We start from the raw sequence: 22,327 nt of genomic DNA on the forward strand, positions 1-22,327 counted from the left end.
CTCCGGCATAAAGAAAACTTTACTCTAAACTTAACTCATATCAGCAAACACGCCCATGGCCACAAACTGAGTCCGCGAGTCAGGTCAAGGGGGGGGGGGAGAGAAAAAACACACGGGTGAACTGACTATTTATACAAACTAACTCACATTCCTGGATGCTTAATGACTTCCAGCTGCTCAGTGATTAGAGCGACTTGTTACCTCTTAACCCTTTAGTACCAACACCCCGTCTCGCTCGTAACACTGAGCTGTACCAACCTTAATTCAAATTTAAACCTGAACAGAAATATTTATGAGATTGCGGACTCAAAGCTTTTGTAAAACCATGTGCGAGATTTTCTTTGCTTGAACAATACTTTAGTTCAATTAAACCTTGTTTTACACTTTGGCATACATTTTGATAACGGATATCCAAGTGTTTTGTGAGTGCCTTGAATTGACCTGATTTAGCTAGTTTAATACAAGGTTGATTGTCTTCCCACACTCTGATAGGTAGGGAACATTCTTCAAACAATTCTTGTACCAGTTGCTTATAAAATTCCAGTTCTCTACATACATCTGATAATGCATTGAACTCAGATTCAGTTGAACTTAAAGCTATAAGTGATTGCTTTCTTGATCTCCAACCAATTAGTGCATTTCCAAATTTTATCACCATTCCTGACACTGATTTTCTATCTAGTCCAGCATCTGCCCAACTGCTGTCGGCCCAACATTCAAGTTGTGTGCTGCCCTCTGCTGATAGTTTTAATCGAAACCTTTTGGTAGTTTGGAGATACCTTAAAACTCTTTTTACTCCTTGCCAAGCATGCACTGATGGTTTTTCAGCTTGTCTACACAGCATGTTGACAGCATATGTTATATCGGGCCGAGTCCACTGTGCAATGTGGAGTAGACTGCCTATCACTGACTGGTAAACCCCGGGATTACTGAACTCTGCCTGTTGCTCGGCTTGAGCATCCTTTGTGTAACTTAACTCCATTGGGGTTTTAACACCAGCACAGTCGTCCATTTTAAACCTTTCCAGCAACTGCTGGATCTTAGCTTCTTGGCTGAGCCAATAGTTCCCATTTTCATCTTGCTGAATTTTAACTCCTAGATAAACAGATACAGTGCCTAGTGATTTTATCTGAAACTTTTCTCCAAGCTTTGTGGCAAATTGTTGTGCAAGTTTATCATCCTTTCCACTGTATAATAAATCGTCAACAAATATCAAAACTGCTTCTTGTTCACATCCCGAGCCTTTTAGATAAAGACACACATCTGCTGCGCTCTTTCTGAACCCCATGCTCTCTAGAGCATCGTTTAAGCAGGAATTCCAATTACGGGCGGACTGTTTCAACCCATAAATGGATTTGTGTAGGCGCCAGACCTGGTTTGGCTTGTCTCCTTCAAAACCTGGTGGTGGTGTCATATAGACTTCCTCCTGTAAGTCTGCATTTAAATAAGCCACATTGACATCAAAATGAAACAGCTTATTTCCCTTCTTAGCCGAAGAGGCTAAAATCATTCTTAATGACTCCGATCTTGAAGTAGGGGCATAGATTTGAGAATAGTGAACACCTTTGAGCTGCGAAAAACCTTTTGCAACTAGTCGGGCTTTATATTGCAACTCCTCAGTAGTTGTGGGCTTTAAACGATATAACCATCGACAACCTACAGCTTGTTGCCCTTTCGGAAGCTCTGTACTTGTAAACACACCAAGAGACTTCATTGAAGCCATCTCTTTTTCCATTGCTTCCTGCCACTTTACGGCTTCTGAGCTTGGAAGCTGTTGTACCTCTATATAGCTATCTGGCTCACACTGTGCCATATTTACGTATACACTTGTCACCTTAAACCGCTCTGGTGGTTTGCCCTTTGTGGCACGTTTTGATCTGCGCAATTGTTCCTCTTGTGCCCCCTCTGACCGTTGGCTGTCAGAATCTGTCTCAGATTTTATATCTGGATGCGCCCCTAGGGATAAAGACCTCCGTTTAGATACCTCCCTTGGGCTTGGTGTTGCAGGCGACCTGCTTCGCTTTTGCTGTCTGCTAGGCCTACTGACTGGCGATGTTGGAACACTCCTAGATTCTGGCTTTTCTACCTTAGAAGAACCTTGTGCCTGGTCAGAATCTGCATCTGAACCATGTGCACCATCCCCTTCTGGCTCTCCACCCTCTGGACTTTCATTCTCAGCATAAATGCCTAAATCATCTCTCAAAATGTCAGGGTTAGCATGTAAGTGAGTCCATCTGGATTGCTCACAAAATTCAGCGCTCCTACTGATGACCACTCTTGTAGTATCCCCATCTGGGTTCACGAACCTCCAAGATTTGGCGTGTGGTTCGTACCCACAAAAGATGAGTTTCCTAGCCCTTGGACTTCCCTTTTTCCTTAATGCTTTTGGGATAAGTACATAGGCTTGAGATCCAAACACCCGAAAGTAATTAACTTTCGGCTTCTTCCCGTATAAAGCAAAATATGGCGTAGTATCAATTACCGAATTATATACTCGGTTCAGAATATGAGTAGCCGTCTGCCAGGCTTCCGCCCAGTAACTTTGAGGGAGTTTAGAATCAAAGAACATAGAGTTTGCCCACTCTTGCAGAACCCTGTTTTTGCGTTCGGCCACGACTCCTCCTTGGGGGGAATAAGGTGTAGACAGACGATGCTTACCGTATTTTTCGCCCTATAGGACGCACCGGCCCATAGGGCGCACCTAGTTTTTTTGGGGGGAAATAAAGAAAAAAATTTCTCAGAAAAAAGATCTCAGAACCCACAGGTAAAACCTTCCTTTTACAGAGTCTTAAGTTTAACCCCCTTTTTAAAAAAGCAACCACAAAGCACAGCTTCGCTACAAGTAATTGACTGCTCAGAAAGTTTATACACAACCAGCACTGATAAGGTTTCCATCCTAAGAAGTCTCTACAGTGCCTAGCAGTTGTGAATATGGGATCGTGCTCCTTATGGGGCAGTGATGTCCAGAATTAAGAGACAGTCCCTGAAAATGAGGCAGCACCCTGACAACCAAGCACTTTAAATTGTTTTGTGTTATTTATAAAAACTTTGGGAGGGGTCCGCACCATAGCCAAAGCAATGATGCATAAACTGACATTTCAGAAGTCTGACAAATGATGCATTTGCAAAGGCAAAGAAGTCTGCAGTCGTTCACTTGAAGTGTGGCTTCCTTTACCTCTCTAGCCTTAAGGCTCACTGCCTTTTAAAAAGTACTCCGGCGGGGCTAAGAAGGCATATCCCTGTTTTTTTTCAGTGACTTGCCCGTGAATGAGCCATCCGGGCGAGTCACAGGCGGCAAGCAGAACTCTTTGTCTGCTCCGAAGCTGACTCAGGTGCATTGCACTTCAGCGGAGAAAGTTAGCACAGCTGGAGCTAGGCGTCTCCAAGCAACAAGTCCAGAAGTGATAAGCAGGTGCACGGTGATCAGCCCCAAAGCGCCACCAGAAGCAGGCAAATCCGGAAGGCTAACGAAACAAGAACAAGCAATGCCTCCCCTCCCGCCGCTCCTTGGGCAGATGCTTCCCCTCGCCACCCCCTCTGCTAATGCGAAGTGCCAAAAGATCAGCGGTTGTTTTGCAAGCGGCTCTTTGCTGCCTTAAGCGCGCAAGTCCCCCTCCCTCCGCAGCGCTCCAAAAATAAGTTGGGAGATCCCTTCCGAACCTCTCCGGCTTCTCTCCCCGGTGCCTCCCGCCACCCACCCCAGCTCAGCTGCGTCCGGGACTCAGGCCCGCTGTACTGGGCAGAGATCTGGGATCCCCCCTTCCCTCGCAGCCTGCACCGCTTCCAAGGAAAGAGGGGCAGCCAGACGCACAACACCAGGCAGCCCTGAGGTGGGTGGGCAGCCGAGGAGTGCGTCCTCCAGCGTGACGGGGCTCTAAGTGGGTGGCGCCCCGCTGTCCTCCTGCAGGGGCTGCGCTCGGCTCTCCCGTTGGGTGGCTCCATAGCTCCGTGGCCCCGCGCTGCGCGCCCGCTTGCTCCCCCAACCAACCCCGCTTGGCCGCCCAACCTGCCCGCCAGCTCACCTGGCCGGGGCCGGAGGGGTATCAGCTGCATGTCCCTGGTTCTCCCCGTGTCAGGAGCAGCTCGCCTTTCCAGAAGCAGCAGCAAGTGCGGCTGCAGGCGCTGCGGAGCTCAGCCGGACGCCCCGGCATCGCCTCGTCTCCCGCCCAGGCGGAGGCTCCCCACGCGCCGCTTCCCTGCCGGAGACGGAGTGGGCGCCTTCCATGGGAACTCCCGCCGGGCTCCCAAGGCTTTTGCTGAAGCCTGGAGAGCGAGAGGGGTCGATGCACACCGACCCCTCTCGCTCTCCAGGCTTCAGCGAAAGCCTGCATTTGCCCCATAGGACGCACACACATTTCCCCTTTTTCTTAAAGAAATTCCCTTTTTCTTAAAGAAATTCTGCAACACAGACCCGGTAAATTCTAACCCTCTGTCTGTCTGAAAAGCAAGTACTCTAGTACAGAATTCAAGTTCTAGTGCATGAACCCAATTTTTAACTGTTTCTGCAGTATCTGCTTTTGTTTTGAGAGGAAAAAACCATGTGACTTTTGTTTTGTCATCCGAGAGACACAGTGCATACCTCGAACCTCCCATGCTAGCAACAGGCATTGGGCCACATAGGTCCATATGCACAAGTTGGAATACTTTGTCAGATTTCGTATCTGAACTGGGATAGCTGCATCTATGAACCTTGGCCCTTTTGCATGCAGTACAATCCAAATACTTAGTACATTTGTTCATTTCGCACCCTTCTGATAATTCAGGTTGCCTTTTAACATACTGAAAATTAATATGTCCCAAACGGCGGTGCCATAAATGAACACAAGAATTATGGGTAGGCGAGTTCACACAACCAGCATGAACCTGTTCAACTTCATCTGGACTTGTCTCAAAATAATATAACCCATTTCTGCATTCCACCTGCAAAAGAGATACGTTATTCTTTGAAATAGTGCAAACCCCATTTTCAAACACAGTTTTAAACCCATCTCTATCAAGTTCTGACACAGACAAAATACACCCCTTCATTCCCTTTAGCACATAGGCATCAATTTCTGTATGCAAACAATTCAAGAACACTGTGCCTACGGTCTCTAAGGAACGTTTAGTTGAATCTGCCATTGTCACAACTTTAAGGGTTTGCAAATGCCTGCAATTCTGCAAACGGACACTAGATGGCGCCACCAAGTGGTGAGATGCACCACTGTCGATCAACCAGCGTAGATTGCTGCCTTGGCCACACCCTTGCATCAACGCCATTGCTGAAGCCATGTGCTGTGTGCTGTGGGAGTAGCCACGACCTCCTCTTCTTCGACGTCCCCTGGAACTCCTTGTCTGGTAACTAGGGGTAACGGCCTTGGTGCTGTCTTGACCAGGTTCACATGTGCAGTTCCTGATTAAATGGGAAGAGGAACCACAGCGAAAACAGTGTCTAGCTGCAAAAGCATTTACTGTGTTCTCAAACTCAGCATCCCCACTCTTAGGCACAGCACAACTCCCCTTTGAAGACCAACCTCTTTCTCTTTGCCTTTTATCCTGTTCATCTGCAAGCCGAGAAGAAATGTATTCAAGGGTTAATTCAGCTGAAGGCATAGCTTCCAAAGTTAAAGCTAGAGTCTCATAGCTTTTATCAAGAGAAGACAACAATATGTATGACTGCTGCTCCATAGAGAAAGGAATGCCCAGCTGTCTTAGTTGATTAAAGGCAGACACCATTTTGGCAATATGTTCTTTCACACACGCTCCCGGTTGGAGACGTAAATCAAACAAACATCTTGCAGCATGGATCTTGGCCCCCGCAGTGTTTCTGGAATTTAGCCGCTGCAGAACCGTCCAGACCTCATGCGTGTTCTTTAACTCAGAAACATAAGGCATTTGCTCTGGTCCCACTGCCAAAACTAATAGACCTTGGGCTTTCCTGTCGCGTTTCTGTGAAGCTGCTGCTGCTGCTTTGTCTTCTGCAGATGCGTCTGCAGCTGCCTGTAAAGGCGGTGCTTCAGTACAACTCCACAACTCTTTTGCTTGCAACCAAACCCTTACTCTAGCCTTCCAATCTTGCCAATTTTTCCCATTGAGTCGCGTAAACGGGACAGCAAAACTTTCCTGGGACTCTGCCATCCTCCCTGGGGCTTGGAAACGATACTCACACACCTGTAGACCGTCTCCCAGCTGCTGAGGTGGCTCCTTGAGGAATAAGACGTCTTCCAGCGAGTACAAACTGCACAGTGCCTGTTTAAAACTTTTTCTAGGCACGTTGCAGGACTCAAGCTGCTTTGAAGGCTTTCGTTGTCGGCAACCGCTTCTGTCTTCGCTCCAGTCCTTTCATAAATCACTCTGATCTGCACTCCTTATCTCCTTCTTGACGTACAAATAACCATAACCTGTCCATTAAACTTTAATTAGTTTAATGTTAAGTAAACGTCCAGTGCACTTCCAACGCCATAAATCTTATCTCAGCAGAGAATTTTGTGCAGCGGTTGAAGAAGGCAGGAGAGTCAGTACCTTTCAATGAAGAATCCTGGAGCAAGCACTTTGGAACTCAGGAAAAAACTTTATTTACAAAAGAAAAAACCCTGGCGATAAAGCACACATGCTTTTATCTCCGGCATAAAGAAAACTTTACTCTAAACTTAACTCATATCAGCAAACACGCCCATGGCCACAAACTGAGTCTGCGAGTCAGGTCAAGGGGGGGGGGGAGAGAGAGAGAAAACACACGGGTGAACTGACTATTTATACAAACTAACTCACATTCCTGGATGCTTAATGACTTCCAGCTGCTCAGTGATTAAAGCGACTTGTTACCTCTTAACCCTTTAGTACCAACATTGACTATTTTGACCAGTCAAGCTTGCAAAAATTTATCATTTGCCCGACAATAAATGTTGGAAATGTAATGAGACTGAAGGTACATTCTTTCACCTTTGGTGGACATGCCCAAAGATTAAGACATTCTGGGAGATGATCTATAACGAGATGAAAAAGGTACTCAAATATACCTTTCTGAAGAAACCAGAGGCCTTTCTCCTGGGCATGGTTGGCCAATTGGTGTCAAAGAAGGATAGATTTTTTTTTTATGTATGCAACAACAGCAGCAAGAATACTCATCGCGAAGTATTGGAAGACACAAGATTTACCCACCCGGGAAGAATGGCAGATGAAGTTGATGGACTATATGGAATTGGCGGAAATGACTGGCAGAATCCAAGACCAGGGAGAAGAGTCGGTGGAAGAAGACTGGAAAAAGTTTAAAGACTATTTACAGAAATACTGTAAAATTAATGAATGTTACGAAAATGTTGGAATGAAGTTATATGGCTTTAGTAGAAATGTTATAAGGAATTAAGTATAAATAGACTAATAGAGTATTAAAGGGAAAAATAAGGTTAGAATGTGTTAAGATAATTAAAGGATAGAAAGCAGAGGAAGATGGAAAGGAATTGCTGAAACAATAGAAGTGGAATACAAAAAGGGAGGTGTGAGGAGGTCATTGAAATAAGTGAATGAAAGATAAGATATTGAAACTGTTTGATGTGTTTTAAACTGTTTTTGTTTTGTTTTGTTAGATTAATGTGTTAGTGTTAGGTATTGTTTTTGTATTGTATTGCATTGTATTGTATTGTTTATTTCTTTTTTTGTAGTGTTTAAATTGTTGGAAAAGTAATAAATATTATTTTTTTAAAAAACAATTGTTTTCAAAATATTCCTTCATCAACTTTCTGGCTCCTTGTATTACTTTTTTGTTTTTTAATAAGAAAACATTCATTCTCCACCTTTTTTCCCCTTTCTCCTCTTTTCCTTTAAGAGTTAATGATACTGGATTGTGATCTGTAAGTGTTTTTGGCAATATTTCGGCATTCTCTGCTTCAATTGTCATATCCTTAGTAATCCATATACTGTCGATTTGACTATACAAATTTTTTGGTTCTGAGAAAAATGTGTGGAGGAGCCGTTTTTTCCTTATAACACTGGCCCCCAGTCCCCACCCCCTTGCAGCTGACCCCTTGCTGCTCTCTGCTTGGCAGGGTATTGAGGAGGCATCCTGCTAGCCAAAGGAGAAATGTGCAATTCACATTTGTAGTGTTCTAAATATGTACAAAGCAACCTTGCTGGGGGATGTGGATGAGGTTAACCCTTTCTCTCCCTGCCATGGTCCCATGAAGCTGCTGTATTTCAAGGGAAGATCCCCTGGCCCCCCTGGCAGAGAGAAAGACTTTGACTCCCTCCTCCCAGCCATCCCAGCAGCCCTCAGGCTTCCCCTTGGCTGCTTCTATTTTTTTTTAAATGATATTTATTAAAAGTTTAAGAATTACAGAAAAAAGAGAAAAAGAAAACAACAAAAAATTTGACAAAACATACATTACAATACATAAAAGGAAAGGCATAAAAAACAATACAACGATACAGCAAAAAACAAAAAAACACAAAAAACCCAAGAAACATTAAAACACACATCCAATGTTCCATATCTTTATCTTTCATTTACTTGTTTCATCGACCTCCTCACACCTCCCTTTTTGTATTCTAATTTAATTAATTGTTTCAGCAAATTCTTTCCATCTTTCTCAATTTTTGTTATGTAATTTATCTTAACGATCTAACCTTTTAATTAACTCAACAAATCCTTTCCATCTTTCACTATATTCTGTCATTCAATTTACCTTAATTTATTTAACCTTATCTTGTGGTTCGAGGACCCGACCCCCGCGATGTGAAATAAATACACAAGGACACGTGATATAAGGTTAATGGGCAAGAAAAGGCCACAACTTTATTGATTACAGCAGTGAAAAGGTATTGGCTTAGGCATTGGATGTCTAAAACAAGGGGGTTTATTCACCAGTAGGTGGAGCCTGTTGATGCTAATCCAACTATAGGCTCTCCCCTGATGTCACCGGGGGTCGTGCCATGGCCTCCCGCCAAGCAGGCATCGGACAGAGTACACGACCGCCAGATTCCTTTAACGGAATACCCCAAAATTGAAGGCATAGGCGATGGCCACACCCAGCCCTTCGACACACCACAACACATTATTCCAATGCCTAACCGCCACCTGAGCCAATAAGGCTCACCGCCAATACCCTCACGGCTGTAACCAATCCCTAATGCTGCTGATGACACTATCTAGCCAAATGTCGTTCCCCTGGTCAGAGGGAAGCACCCCGTCATTCCGGTATAAGGCCCGGTCGCCTATCTGGATTTGGTCATGATAAATGACTCGGCCATTCATGAAGCGCACCCAACGGGCCACTGCCCGATTTACGAGTTTCCTGGTTTTTTCAATGGCCATACAGCTCAGCGCACCGCGCCAAAAAATTCTCTTCAGGAAGGAGGACCAGAACACCGTTGTTCTGGGGCACAAGGCAGCAAACGCATCCAAGTCTCTTTTTATATTCCACAACAAGTCCGCACTCCTTCTGTAAGCAAGGTCATTTTCCCCTAATTGAATGACAAGGATGCCGGGAGGGCCGAACGTGGCGACTTTTTCCCACAGCAATGGCATAAGCTCTTCCCAGCGCATGCCTCTTCTCGAGAACCAGGAAACTCGAACACCGTGTGGCAGACCAAGATTAGGCGCAAGGCCGCAGCTGACCGCCTGTACGCGGGCCCAATGGACTATACTGTGGCCGCAAATCCACACGCTTCTCCTGATCACAGCTGAGGATGAAAGGACAGAAAAGGAGGTAAGTAGGGGTAATATAGCAGAGCGCATTCTAGCGAATATAACTTTTTTTTATCCGCTGGCAGACCCAAGAGCACCGCTGTTGTGGTGGCGCCAATCCTGAATGAGTGTGCAGCATAATCCTGGGAAGATAAACCACAGGCATCAATAGCTTTGCGGAGTACCCTTGTGAATTGGTGTCTCAACAAAGGTGACCCATCCTCGTGAACCAGGAGCAGGCCAGAACCAGGCAGTCTGAGGTAAAGGTACCATCTAGTGTCCTTGACCGGGCATGGGCCCTGCTGAGCTGAAGCTGTAAGTTTTACAAGGGAACCCCTACCTGCCTGATCCATTTTGGATTGATGTATCCACACCGTCGTGCTAGCTTCGGACAACTGCAAGTCCTCCGTGAGGAGGCCGCACGTTGACCCAGTTGCATTAACCTCGGCTACTACTTCACCGACCCTCAAGGCGCCAAAAGGTGATCGCATATGCAGCGGGGGGGGGGGGGAAGGCGGGCCTCAAACTTGGTCCAGCAGATTGACCTAAACTTTGTGCATATCTGAGAGAGCAGCCCGTAAGGAATTGGCTTAGCATATGCTGCGGAAAAGAGGTGGGCCTCAAACTTGGTCCAACAGATCGACTTAAGCTTTATGCGTATTTGAGAGAGCAGCCTGTAAGAAAATGGCTTATGGCCCTCGGCTCTAGGGGGTTGCAGCTTACTCCAACCTTCAATAGCTCTGCGGATCAGGAAGTCACTGCACGGGTCGGAGGAAAACATGGCTTTACAAAGAAGCTGATGGCGGCTACGTGTATCTTTAACGTTTTGGAGGCCCGGCCTAAAGGAGGCTATAACGTATGCCGCAGAGAACACCCGGGCCTCGAACTTGGACCAGCAAATTGACCTAAGTTTCATACGGATTTGGGAAAGCAGCTTGTAAGAAATAGACTTGCGGCCTTTGTTACTTGGAGGCTGCAGTCAACTGCAACCTTCAATTGCCCTGCGGACCATAAAGTCACAGCACGAATCGATGGAAAAACATGGGTCTACTAGAGAATGTGATAGCGGCTATGTGTATCCTCAAAGTTTTCGAGGCTCAACCTAGGCCATGAAGGTGTGTTAAGTATTGCAGAACGTTTTCTGTGGAGGGTGTAACATTGGTGGAAAGGGAGGATACTTTGGACCTGAACCCCATGAAATCACACCAGACCTTCTTATATGATCTAAGCGTAGAGGGTGCGACAGATGCTAATACTCCCTTAATCACTTCACGTCTCCAAGGTTCCACAGGTGCTCCGGAACGGGTTCTGGCAGTGGCTGAGCCCTGGGAGCTAATGCTCGGAAGCGAGGCACTGGAGGACGAATGATTGGAGTAGGCGCGACACCCTCTCGGAACGCGATGACTGTTTAGCCAGTATGTTGACCACTGCCTGGTTATCAGTTCTGAAGCACACCTGGCGATTCTGGAACTCCCCAGTCCAAATGTGAACAGCCACAACTAAGGGGGAAAAAACTCCAGAAAAGTGAGATCGCACGTGATAGCCTCGCCTTGCTCCTCTGCTGGCCATTGTTGAGCACACCAGCGTCCCCTAAAGAATAAACTGAAGCCCAAGGACCCAGCGGCATCAGTGAACCTGGAAATCTGAGGACAGGTTGAGGATTTCCTGCCATAAGGAGACTCCATTGTAGCGTTCCAGAAACGTGATCCAGATCTCAAGGTCTGTCTTAACCGATTTTGGGAGTCTTACCCTGTGGTGCGGTTTGTTTGTTTGTTTGTTTGTTTGTTTGTTTGTTTGTTTGTTTTGTTATTTTATTTTATTTTTAAGGTTAGGTATGCACATAGGCCCCAAGACTCATTTTGTATCATGACTTTTAAACTTCTGATTTGTTTCTGAGTCACTTGGTGCTCTCTGTGCTGAATCTGAAGGGGGCTGGCACACAGACTAACTGAATGTGGATGTTCATTATGCACTGTATCATAGTATAGTACAGTGATTATAAAAATATCTGCTTGAGTATACGTTTTCATCATGTGTAAAACTCATAAGGAATAAACAAATAGTTCTATATTGTGATCAAGTAACTCCTAGAACAAAATTGTAAGTTTTAGCTTCAGAAAACCAGTTGCTTCTAGCCAACATCCTGTTGCCAATGTAGCTAAAATTTTAGCACTTTTGATTGTTAGTTGATAACACGATTGTTAGTATGACAAGAGATTGGTGGGATGCTCTCCTACAGATTTCCAAAACTGTTGTACTGCAGACCCAGCCAGGACATTCCAGACACAGCCAGGACATTCCAGAACACTTCTATCTGGTACTGTAAATGTCAGGTTTCAGTTTCACTCTAGCTAGAAAGAACTGCTACATATGCAACATGTTCAAGAAGATTGCCAAAGGTGAGCTCTTGGCCAAAGCGTTATCCACTTCAGTGAAGTGTTATTTCTCACCAAACTAGCAATTTGTTTACTAACTATACATGTTCCCTAATATAGTTAAAGCATTGAAATTATGCGATTTCGACTGTTGGACTTAAAGGCTTACTAGATTATAGGACTAAGGACTAAATCATTATTGTACTTCTTTGCAATTTTGCCCACAGCTGCCCTGCTCATTGGGAGAACAGGAAATGGATCTGGAACACTTCAAAGCAGTACCATTGCTCCCATGTGTCTTCCTGTTTGGGCTGTCATTTTGTTAAAGCTGTGGTCTTGCTCTTGTAGTTGATCTGGGAGAAAAAGGCAGGTTCCCCAGGAAAAATAATAATAATAATAATAATTCCTGTATGAGGTGTTATGGAATGATACATTTGGTTGCCTAATAATCTCAAAAGGGGGGTGGGTCTGGGAAGGGGTGCCTCTGTCCTGGAGACCAAGCAGGGGCTAAGTGGCGGCCCTGTTGGGTTCATCCCAATTAGCTGTATGCCATAGTGTGACTCCAGAGGCGGAGCTAGCTGCTCTGGCACCCGGAGTGGCACACATAGTGTGCACCCAGGGGTGGGGCTAGCTACCCGTTGGGTGAGGCGAGCGTCCTTTCCCTTACTGACTTCTGATTAGGAGAGTCCTTCACGGTTAAGGAGCCAACTACTGGAATTCTGAAACCCTCTGAGAAACCCTTCCAAAGATAGGATGCTGCACTTCCGTCCGGATGGATAGACAAGAGGTTGAGGAGAGGAGAAAGCTGAATTGGAGAAAATGCTAGACCCAGAAGGACTTTATCGATGGTTCGCTGCTGCGGGGGCTCGTCTAGAACTAGAGTGGTGGAAGCCCCGACCTCCCCAAAAGGGCCGCTTCCCTTTGTAACACGCTGTGGCTGGGTGAGCCCCTGCACATCTCTCACACTCGTGCGGGTACTTACAAGACTGCCTTTGGCATTGCCCTTTATTGAATTACCAGCACGCCTTACGTTTTAAATCCTTTCTAAGGCCCAGCTTTCCAGTGCGATACACCTCTGATGGCTTCTTCTCGACATACGGGCTAACTGCCAGATGCTAATAGCGGCGGCCTCCCCAGAAAGGGCGTAAGCCATTCTGACTCATCATCACCGGCTGATGAGGTGCCTGATTCTGGAAGCTGGACCCTGGGCTGCTTATTCTGCAAAGAACTAGAAGAACTGGAAGCAACCGGGTTATTGATATGGGCCGGCAGCCTCCACGCAGGCGCCCTGGTGCGGTTCTGAAAGTCGGCAAGCAAGCCTGAGACCTAGTTTGCACAGCCGCCGTTCCTGTCTGAGGGCTTGGGCCTGCACCTGGGTAGTTTAAAGGCTGGCCACTGGTTTGCGAAACAAGGAAGTAAGAAACGCAAGGCAAATAGAACTAAAGAATAGCTAAGAGAAAGTGCTGTTCATAGTCAACAATGAATGATCTGAAGGCATTGAGGAACTGCGAAATGGGTTTGGGTTTATTATTACGATGGTTGACAGCTGCAGTGTGTGCTGGCACTGCACCCGTGCGCTTCCTCTTGGGCGCCATGAGCTGCTCTGTGCACTAGTAAAATGTGCCTACTATTTATTTCGTCACTAATTATTATTATTATTTTTAAATTTAATTTTCATTTATTTATTTATTTATTTATTTATATTTTAAATATTAATTATTATTATTATTTTATTTTTATTATTTATAATTATAATTATTTATTATTATTATTATTATTATTTATTTATTTATTTTTCAAATTTATTTTATTTTATTATTTTATTTTATTATTGTTGTTGTTATTTTTTAATTAGTATTAATATCACCAATCAATTAATAACTTGACTGTAATTAAATGCTAGTATACAATTATTGTGCATCAATAAAGTTCGGAGCACTGTTGATGAATTAATTATTAATCGATAGTATCTCAATTAATAGCCAATGGATTTATAGCTATGAGTAGGAATTACTATTATCAATTGCTCTGCGTAACTGCTGACAAAATGAACAAGCTATACGTCACTTAACTGCACCGCTTGTATTTATTTATATTTATTAAATCACAACCCAACAAGAGTTCAAGCAGCAGCGCTCAGCTACATATTAGCACCTGGCTCCAAGGAACAATCCCATACACAAAGCAACCCCAATTGCAGTCAGACAGAATTAGAAGATAATTGCCTACAATAAAAGTTGCCCCTTTTAAATGATAGGCAAATCTAGGCACAAAGCATTGCCAAGTAATCAAACAGAATTGAAAATAACTGCTTACAAGGAGATGCTCAGAAGCTGCAGCCAAATTAAGAGAAAAGGAAATCAGTAAGATTCCAGGCCCACACCAGCGGCCCTCTGAAAAGGAGGGGTGAGGTTGCTCTTAAGGGGAATATCTCACTGCTGGGGAAACTTCTTCCAAACAAAGGAAACTTTGCCAAACAAAGAAAAGTAAATCTTTGCCCACAAGGTTGGCTCAATACCAGTTGATTGAAATAAGGGTGCTTAAACAGACAAAAGACTGCAATTGGTCAAACTGCTGGTTAGTTAAACTGACAATGCAACTAGAGCTGCTGAACTGCCAGGTGCTTAAAGACAATGCCTCACAAACTGCTGGTCACTCAGAGAGCAATCAAGCTCTCAACCCAGCAGTTGAAAAACCTGTCTGGTAACTGTGATGACTCAGGCAAGAAGCAAAGGGAACTCCAAAGACCAATGTATCTCCTGAAAGGGTGGGGGGGTGGAGGGAGGGAGGACGGGTGGGGGGAGGAGAAGGAAAGCGTGGGGGGGGGAGTTGGGAGGGAGGAGGGGTGGGGGGAGTAAAATGAACATGCCGGGCAAGGAAGTTTTTGAAGAAAAGGAAAATAGCTGTCCTTTACAGTGAGCCAAAATGAAGTGGAAATATAAACCGTGGGTTAACCTGGACTTTTCAGTAAGGTACTATAAGCCAAAACCTTTTTTGTTGTTGTTGTTTAAAAGTGGTTTTCTTTAGGGAGCCTGTACTGACAAGTGAAGCCAATGACAAGAACCAGGCAAAGGCACACCTTCAAAGGTTCTAAACGTATAAACGTGCAGTGCTGAGGAATGGTTCCCTGATCAGAAACCCTGAATTGTCCACCCCAAGCCCTGCCTTATTTCTTCCCCCAAACATCAAGCGAAGGGGGGGGGGTTGTCTTAGAGAAACCAAGAGGGGTGAGGTTTAAGCGCACAGTCTATTCCAAGCCCCGGCAGCCTTTAAAATTTTACAGGGGGCTCCCGATTTAAGTGGTACCAATGGAAGGGATTGCAGGGTAAGTTAAACACACGCTAGAAGAGTAATAAATCAATAAACGGCAGGCACAATAAACAGCAGGCACAAACACACAAATCAGTAAACGGCAGGCACAAACACACGCTGCAAGCACACACACACACACGACTTAAAATTAGAGAGGAACAGGAAAAGGAACCCTGAGGATCATCTAGTCCAACCCAAGCAATGCAGAAATATTCAGCTGTCCCATACAGGGCTCGAACTTGCAACCTTGGCATTATCAGCACCATGCTCTAACCAACTGAGCTATCCAGGCTCTCAAGGACAATGGAGGGGGAAAACGCACCAGCACCCTGGCCGACAAATTAAAATGTAAGGCAAACCCACTCAGTCACCCAGACCAGCCATGCAATTGGACAGGCAAGGGCAATAGAGGGGAAAACGTACAAGCACCCTGGCCAAAAATTAAATAAAAACGCACAGCCACCAAGGCAGAGGCAGGGGAAGGAAAGCGAGGAGATGAGGGAGAAAGAAAGACAGAGCCACACTCACACTCAGACCTCGCTGGGGGCACGTGCTGGGCAAGGGAACAAGCTGCAGCTTAAGAAAGGTAATTCGCACTCAGACCGCACAAACAAATCAAGCACCAGGAGTGGGGGGAAATAGAAGGTTAAATGTAGGTTTTTACACGGAAAAGAGGACACAGCAAGGCAAACCTGGATGCCTGGGTTTTTAAAAGCAGTAAAGCAATGAGTGCACGCAAGTCTCCTAAAGTTAAAAGGCAAGCCAGGAACCAGGCAGCCTCCACACACACAGACCCCCCCCCGACTCCAAACCTCGTGGCTCTTCCCTGTGATGACTGTGATGACTCCTAGCTGATGACTCACGACAAGAGGACGGAGAAGAATGAGGCCGAGGAGAGGCTGGCACCGCCGCAAAAGGCTGCTGAACACGCCCCCTCGAAGGCACCTGGTTGGATGCCTGCCAAGGGGGCGTGGGTGCCAGCCAGGTGAGAGGAGGAGGCATGGGGCTAATGCCCCCTGCTAGGGGCGGTGCTCGGGCTCCCGCCCACAACCACTCCCCTCTCTTCCAGGGAGGAGAGTCTTTACCATAAAAAAACCTTAAAACTTAAAACTTAATACTTATTTGTACATAACTCCTTATATCATTTCTACTAAAGCCAAATAGTTTCATTCCAAAAATTTTCCTAATACTCATTAATTTTACACTAATTCTCAAAATGAATTTTTAAAAAAACTTTCTTCCAATCTTCATCCAACGTCTCTTCTTCCTGGTCTCGGGTTTTGTCAGTCCTTCTTGTCCATTCCATCTAGTCCATCAACCTGGTGATCTTATGTCCGAGGCTCTTAAGTCTTTTCCATGTCCCTTCTGCAGATCTTCTTCTTGTTTATACCTGCACTTTACTTTGTCTTTTGTTGATCTTTTTCTTAATTTCTTTCCTTTCTCATTGGGGGGTAGGTCTTGGGAGGACTCCAATCCAAAAATATCTCCATCTCCCCTCAGCAAATCAGCCCATTCCCCACAGTCCCATTCCCCACAGTCAACACGGTAATCCAGGAAGTATTTAAAAGCATGTTTCAAAGTCCTTCCAAAATTAAGAGCCCTCACAACTCCAGACCCCCCCCTGGTCCACTCCAGATTCAAACTTCAAGAACAGCGGTTTATGCTCCTGCAAGGCCTCGGATCTCTCTATTTGTGTTACTTGAGGTTCAACAGCAACCTCCTCCATTATCTTCTGCACTTTCGCTTGCCCTGTCAAAACAAGTTCCTGAGCTGGTTCCTGAATGGTTTCTATATGGGTATTCGCCGTTTGTCCAAAGTTTTTAACTGCAACAGTCATCAAATCCATCTTCTCATGCATCTGCTCCAGCAAAGCGCTTGTCTTGCAAAAAGCAAGCACCAAAACTTCTTCTAAACACATTTTTATTCAAGGTCAGAGTCTGGTCTCACGATCCTAATCTTACAGCTGTGAAATCCCCAGATCGACTCCAGCAACAAATTAACAAGCTCCCTCTAGAGGAGAAAATTTCTATTTGTATCCATCTTTTGAAAGCAGGACCAACAAAAGAAAATTACTTTCATTTTTCAAATATTTTGTTTCTTTTGAAAGCAAGAGGCAACACTGGAGTCAATTTGTTTCTCTTTTTTAACTATCTGTCAAAAGACGTTCCATTCACAGTCGATGAACTTCCCCATAAATTTCTGTCTCTGACACCCCGTTCCCAGGTTTGAGACGGTGGAAATTTATCTTTCTTTACTCTCTCTCCTGCAGGCTTAAACAGTCAAAAATTCCCCCCCTTTTCTCCTGCTTCCAAGAGGGGTTTTGGTGGTAATAACTGAAGGAAATTTAGACCTTTATATACGACTTTCCAGACTTTAGCTTACAAAGTTTTTGCTTCAATCTATTTACAAAAACGGGAGGCGGACTTCCTGTTTAGAGCCTTCCCGCTTCAGTGCCAAATTAAAATGTTTCTTAATCCAATTTTTCCGTTCTACTCACGGGTACTTGTTTTAGAGTCCAATTGTCCACAGGAAAAAGTCAGCGCTCTCCGGCAACGGCTGTGCGGCTTCACTCCGTAAAAGTAGCGGTTGATTCAAAACACTGCGCCACTCACCCCACGTCGCTTCGGATCCCCGAAAAAGGGTTTCCCTGCGAGTAGGGGAGGCGCTCCTGGTGTCACCCGAATCCCACGTTCCCAGGCTTCCTCCGCCTGGGGTTTTTAGAGGGTCTCCGCCTTCGCCGCGGTGGTAAGACCCAATTTTCACGGAGCGGGTTCCTCTCGGTCAGAGGAACTCCGCCATTGTGGATGGCGCTAACCCGGAAGTCCCCCCTTGGCTGCTTCTAAGGTAATAAACAACCACCAATGAATACCATGCCACTTTGGATCAGAGAATTCAGAAGATAACCTGCCAAGAAGAATACACAGCTATTTCTCCCCCTCAAGGTACCTTGTATTCCTCGACAGCCTCTTCCAGAGGAATCACCTCGTGGTGTTGGTGCTTCTTGGATCTGCCCCAAACCACACAGATGGGGGCTTCATCCTCCTTGCAAAAGAGTTTCAGGGGCTCCTGGTGCTTCTCACAGACTCCTCCTTTCCCTCTGGAAGACTGAGAGTCTTGGCTACTTCAACAAAGGTAGCCAATTGCTGATTGCGGACGAGGCTCCTTCTCTGGACTCCAACTCGGCCTTGAGGACAGGAAGCCAGCCTCCTTTTTGCCCCGCTGCACTGGATCAGGCCGGACTGGCAGAAGTTGTGCCCACACTCTGGGATGGTCCCTGTGTCGTAAGAGAGTCAGGGTCGGAGAGGGGAATGAAGGAGAAGGACCCTACCAATATCAAATAGATCGTATTCTGCCTTCACACCCTACAAGAAGGTCAACGGTGCCTTGGGGAATGGATCGTTTTTCGCTGTATCAAATTGTATCCTTTTTGCTGTATCTTTCTCATTGACTTTAAGAATGGATCTGAATGTAGTTTTCGACTCAAATGTATTTTTCCTCAAAATGCTGTACTTTTCTAAATGTATCCAAATGTATCCGAATGGGTTTTTGTATTTTCCCCCAATCTCATCGCCTAGAGAATGTTCCTTAAATGTAACAATCACTTGTTCCAAATGTATTTGATTCAAATGTATTCGAGTGTATACTTTTATGGGGAAACGTAGCTAGGACAATGTGGAGATATATATATATTGCTTATAGTGCCTTTGAACGGTCAACGTTCCACCCTCTATCCTTTCACGAGCTGCCAAAAACACTCTCCACACCACACTGCCATCTACTGGGTCTACAAATAATACCATGAATACACACAAATACAAGCTCTAAAATAAATTAGTTTTATTTTCCCATAAGTATGCAAACATAAGACTACCACACCCAAATTGATAGCTATGCAGAACAGGATTCCCCCCCCTCCATCGGATAGCTGCCTGCGCGGGTGTCTTTGAGGGGGGTGGAGGGAGGAACGGGCGGGATTGACATTGGATAGCTGCCTGCCTGCCTGAACATGTCGTGCACCCGGGGGGCGCTGCGACCGGCGCCCATTGGGAAGGAACAAGACAGGAAAACGAAGGAAATGGGAGAGGTTTTTTTAAGGCCCCACTTTTCACATGGTGTTCTGTTGTGTGGTCGGAAAGTACTCTTTATTGTTTGATTTGGGTTAATGTCAGAATAAAAGCGAGTTCCTTCAAAATAACACATTCCTTTTTATCTTACCAATTTCTCATATTGTAAGAAGCGGAAGAAGAAACCATAGAGAGCATTCATATTTTCCTTCTGATCAATGAAGTCAAACGTTACAATTATCCATTTTAGAATGAGCACCTATAGGGAGAAGACAGATCTCAGTAAGCCAAAGCAAGGCCAAGACAACAAACCCCTTCTGGAATATGGTCAGCGTGTACAACATCTAGCTGAATCATCACCAGGATAACTAAGTCAGACTGGGGGTGTTGGGTTGAAATCACGACAGACGAGTGGTGGGTGTCAAAGGAGAGGCGTCTCCTCCGGGGCGAGCCCCGGGAACTCTCTTTTATTGAATATTACAAACATTGCCACAGGTGTGCTTGTGGCTGATTGGTTGATACAAACACAAAGCAACTTGTTGCTGATTGGTTAACATAGGTACAAGGCGGGAATTACATATTACATTAATCACTGATAGATTAAAGACGGAACGGAGCTGGAACTAGACAGGCATGAAACCTCCTAATTAAATTATAACTAAAGATTGATATTGAAAGAATATAACATGAAAAAAATACAACAATCACGTTCCGTAGATGTGGTCAGCAATGCATTAAGAACAGGTCAGGATACACTGTTTCATGAACTCAATGGGAACTGTTCAGAACATTCTCAGACTTATGTGCAGAGGCAAAAACTTCCCAGCATGCGAGAGAAAAGAAGCAATAGTTCTCATAGCAAGCATAGCAAGATTTCATAGCAAGACTTCCCACAATGCCACAGTTATGTGCAGTAAGAGAACTGCAGAAAGAAAACTTCCCTTCATGGGGGAAATATCATTCTTCAGAACCAAGACATCATTACCATGCTTTCCAAGTTACCTGAAAGTCACTAGAACACTTGCAAGCACAGAGCCAAGACACAGCTGAAAGAAGAGAATCCTCTGTTATTACGGAAATGGGAATCAGATTCTTCAGTAGCCTAGTGCTTATCACTGTGCCTGCAAGACATTGAAAGACACTGCTTAACATTCTGAACATCTTCACTCTTGATAATTTCTCACAAGCTCGAAGCAGCCCCGGTTCTTGTTAAGGGAGAAGGCAAGGGAATGCAGCTACTTTGACATACTTTGCTGCCAAGGGGAAAGAGAAGCCACAACATGTTTTCTTTACCAAGCTTGGCACTGAGTGCGATGTTCAGCAAGTTCTGAATTTCTTCTGGTGCCAAGCCTCTCTCTTGCGCAATCTTTTCCACAGTCTCCAAAGGACTCTGCAAAGCTCCCTGCTTCCGTGAGGCACTATCTTGAATTAGAAAAAAGTCCAAGTGTGATTCAAATCCATTCGAAAAACCGTCCTCATGCATGATGGCCTGTCCAATGGCTTGCTTTACCATCAATTGGCAAGGGAGCCCCATTGAGATGCCATGGCATTTGGAAAACTCTGGAATGCTGAACTTGCCTTTTGCTTTCTTGCTCCTTCGTTCAGTGGGTAGGTAGGTGTAGGTCGGGGCAAGTCGAAAGCTTCCTTGAAATTCCTCAGCCCCAGCCAGCATTGCCAATGGGCAGGATGATGAGAATTGTAGTTCAGCAATGTCTGGAGGGCCAGAGGTTACCCTCACCTGTTTCATCGGTTAGCGTGCTAAGATCTGGGCACAAGCCCAATTCAGCTGACGGTACTTAACAAGGGCTTGCTTTACACAAAACATGAGAGCTAATACACTATTCTGCTCCAATATACAAAACAGCCCCTTCTCTAGAGAAAGCTCAAGAAAATACAAACTTCGGGCTTTGTAGATGGTTGTAAAGGTTGCTGAAAGGTTTCCATTTCACTAGTTGGAAACAGCTTCCAGGCTAGGCAGGACCAAGGTTGATTTGTAACTGTTCCTGTCTGCCTGCTTGCCATTGTGCATATTTGTAAACCATTTCTGCCAAAATATATACAACTGCAATAGTAGTTTCTGGAAGCGGACCCTGCAAGAGTGCACACTCCATGAAGTCCATATGAAGAGTGTTACGGAATGGAGGGGGGGGCATATGAACGAAGTCTTACTCCCGAGTAAGAGACGTGGAGCCCGAGGCGATGACCTCAAGGGAACCCTGCCACACTAGGGCTCCCCTCGCCCCATCACAACGTTGCACCAAGCACCGCACAAAAGTCCAAAACCCCGAGAAGAAAGCGCCATTTCTGACCCCGTATCCCGATGCTATACACGATGGATGTATTTGATGAATGAACAACGTATTTGCATGAGGATGCGCTCTAGCCAATCAGATGGCGTTGAATGTAGCCCTTCAGCCAATCGCAGCAATGCCATGGCTCTGCAGAGGCAGCTCAGCTCCAGCTGTTTTACACGCTCCACTGAGCGCGGACAAGGTGATGACAGCTCCCGCTGGGAGAACAACGGACTAAGTCAATCGAAACCTCGTTACCCTGTTAATCCAATCAAAACTAGATGTTGTTGAGTCGTTTAGTGGTGTCCGCCTCTTCGTGACCCCTGGACCAGAGCACGCCAGGCCCGCCTGTCTTCCACTGCCTCCCGCAGTTTGGTCAAACTCATGCTGGTAGCTTCAAGAACACGGTCCAACCAACTCCTCCTCTGTCGTCCCCTTCTCCTTGCGCCCTCCATCTTTCCCAACATCAGGGTCTTTTCCATGGAGTCTTCTCTTCTCATGAGGTGGCCAAAGTCTTGGAGCCTCAGCTTCAGGATCTGTCCTTCCACTGAGCACTCAGGGCTGTATTAACATCCTGACGGTAAGGACCTTACCCAACCCTAGTCACATGTAAACACCATTTTA

At 45.5% G+C, this 22,327-nt stretch overlaps 1 long non-coding RNA gene across 1 annotated transcript in view; it reads right to left on the reverse strand.

The window, feature by feature from the left end:
- The window catches only part of LOC308467808, a 921,448-nt gene extending 903,026 nt beyond the window's left edge, over nt 1–18,422 (reverse strand). The window contains exon 1 of the long non-coding RNA XR_013981302.1: nt 18,295–18,422. This is a non-coding gene — a long non-coding RNA (uncharacterized lncRNA). The remainder of the gene's footprint in view (nt 1–18,294) is intronic.
- Nucleotides 18,423–22,327: the final 3,905 nt, after the last annotated feature.

This window comes from Podarcis pityusensis (genome assembly GCF_964106645.2).
Source record: "Podarcis pityusensis genome assembly, chromosome: W".
In the NCBI taxonomy this organism is placed as follows: Eukaryota; Metazoa; Chordata; class Lepidosauria; order Squamata; family Lacertidae; genus Podarcis; species Podarcis pityusensis.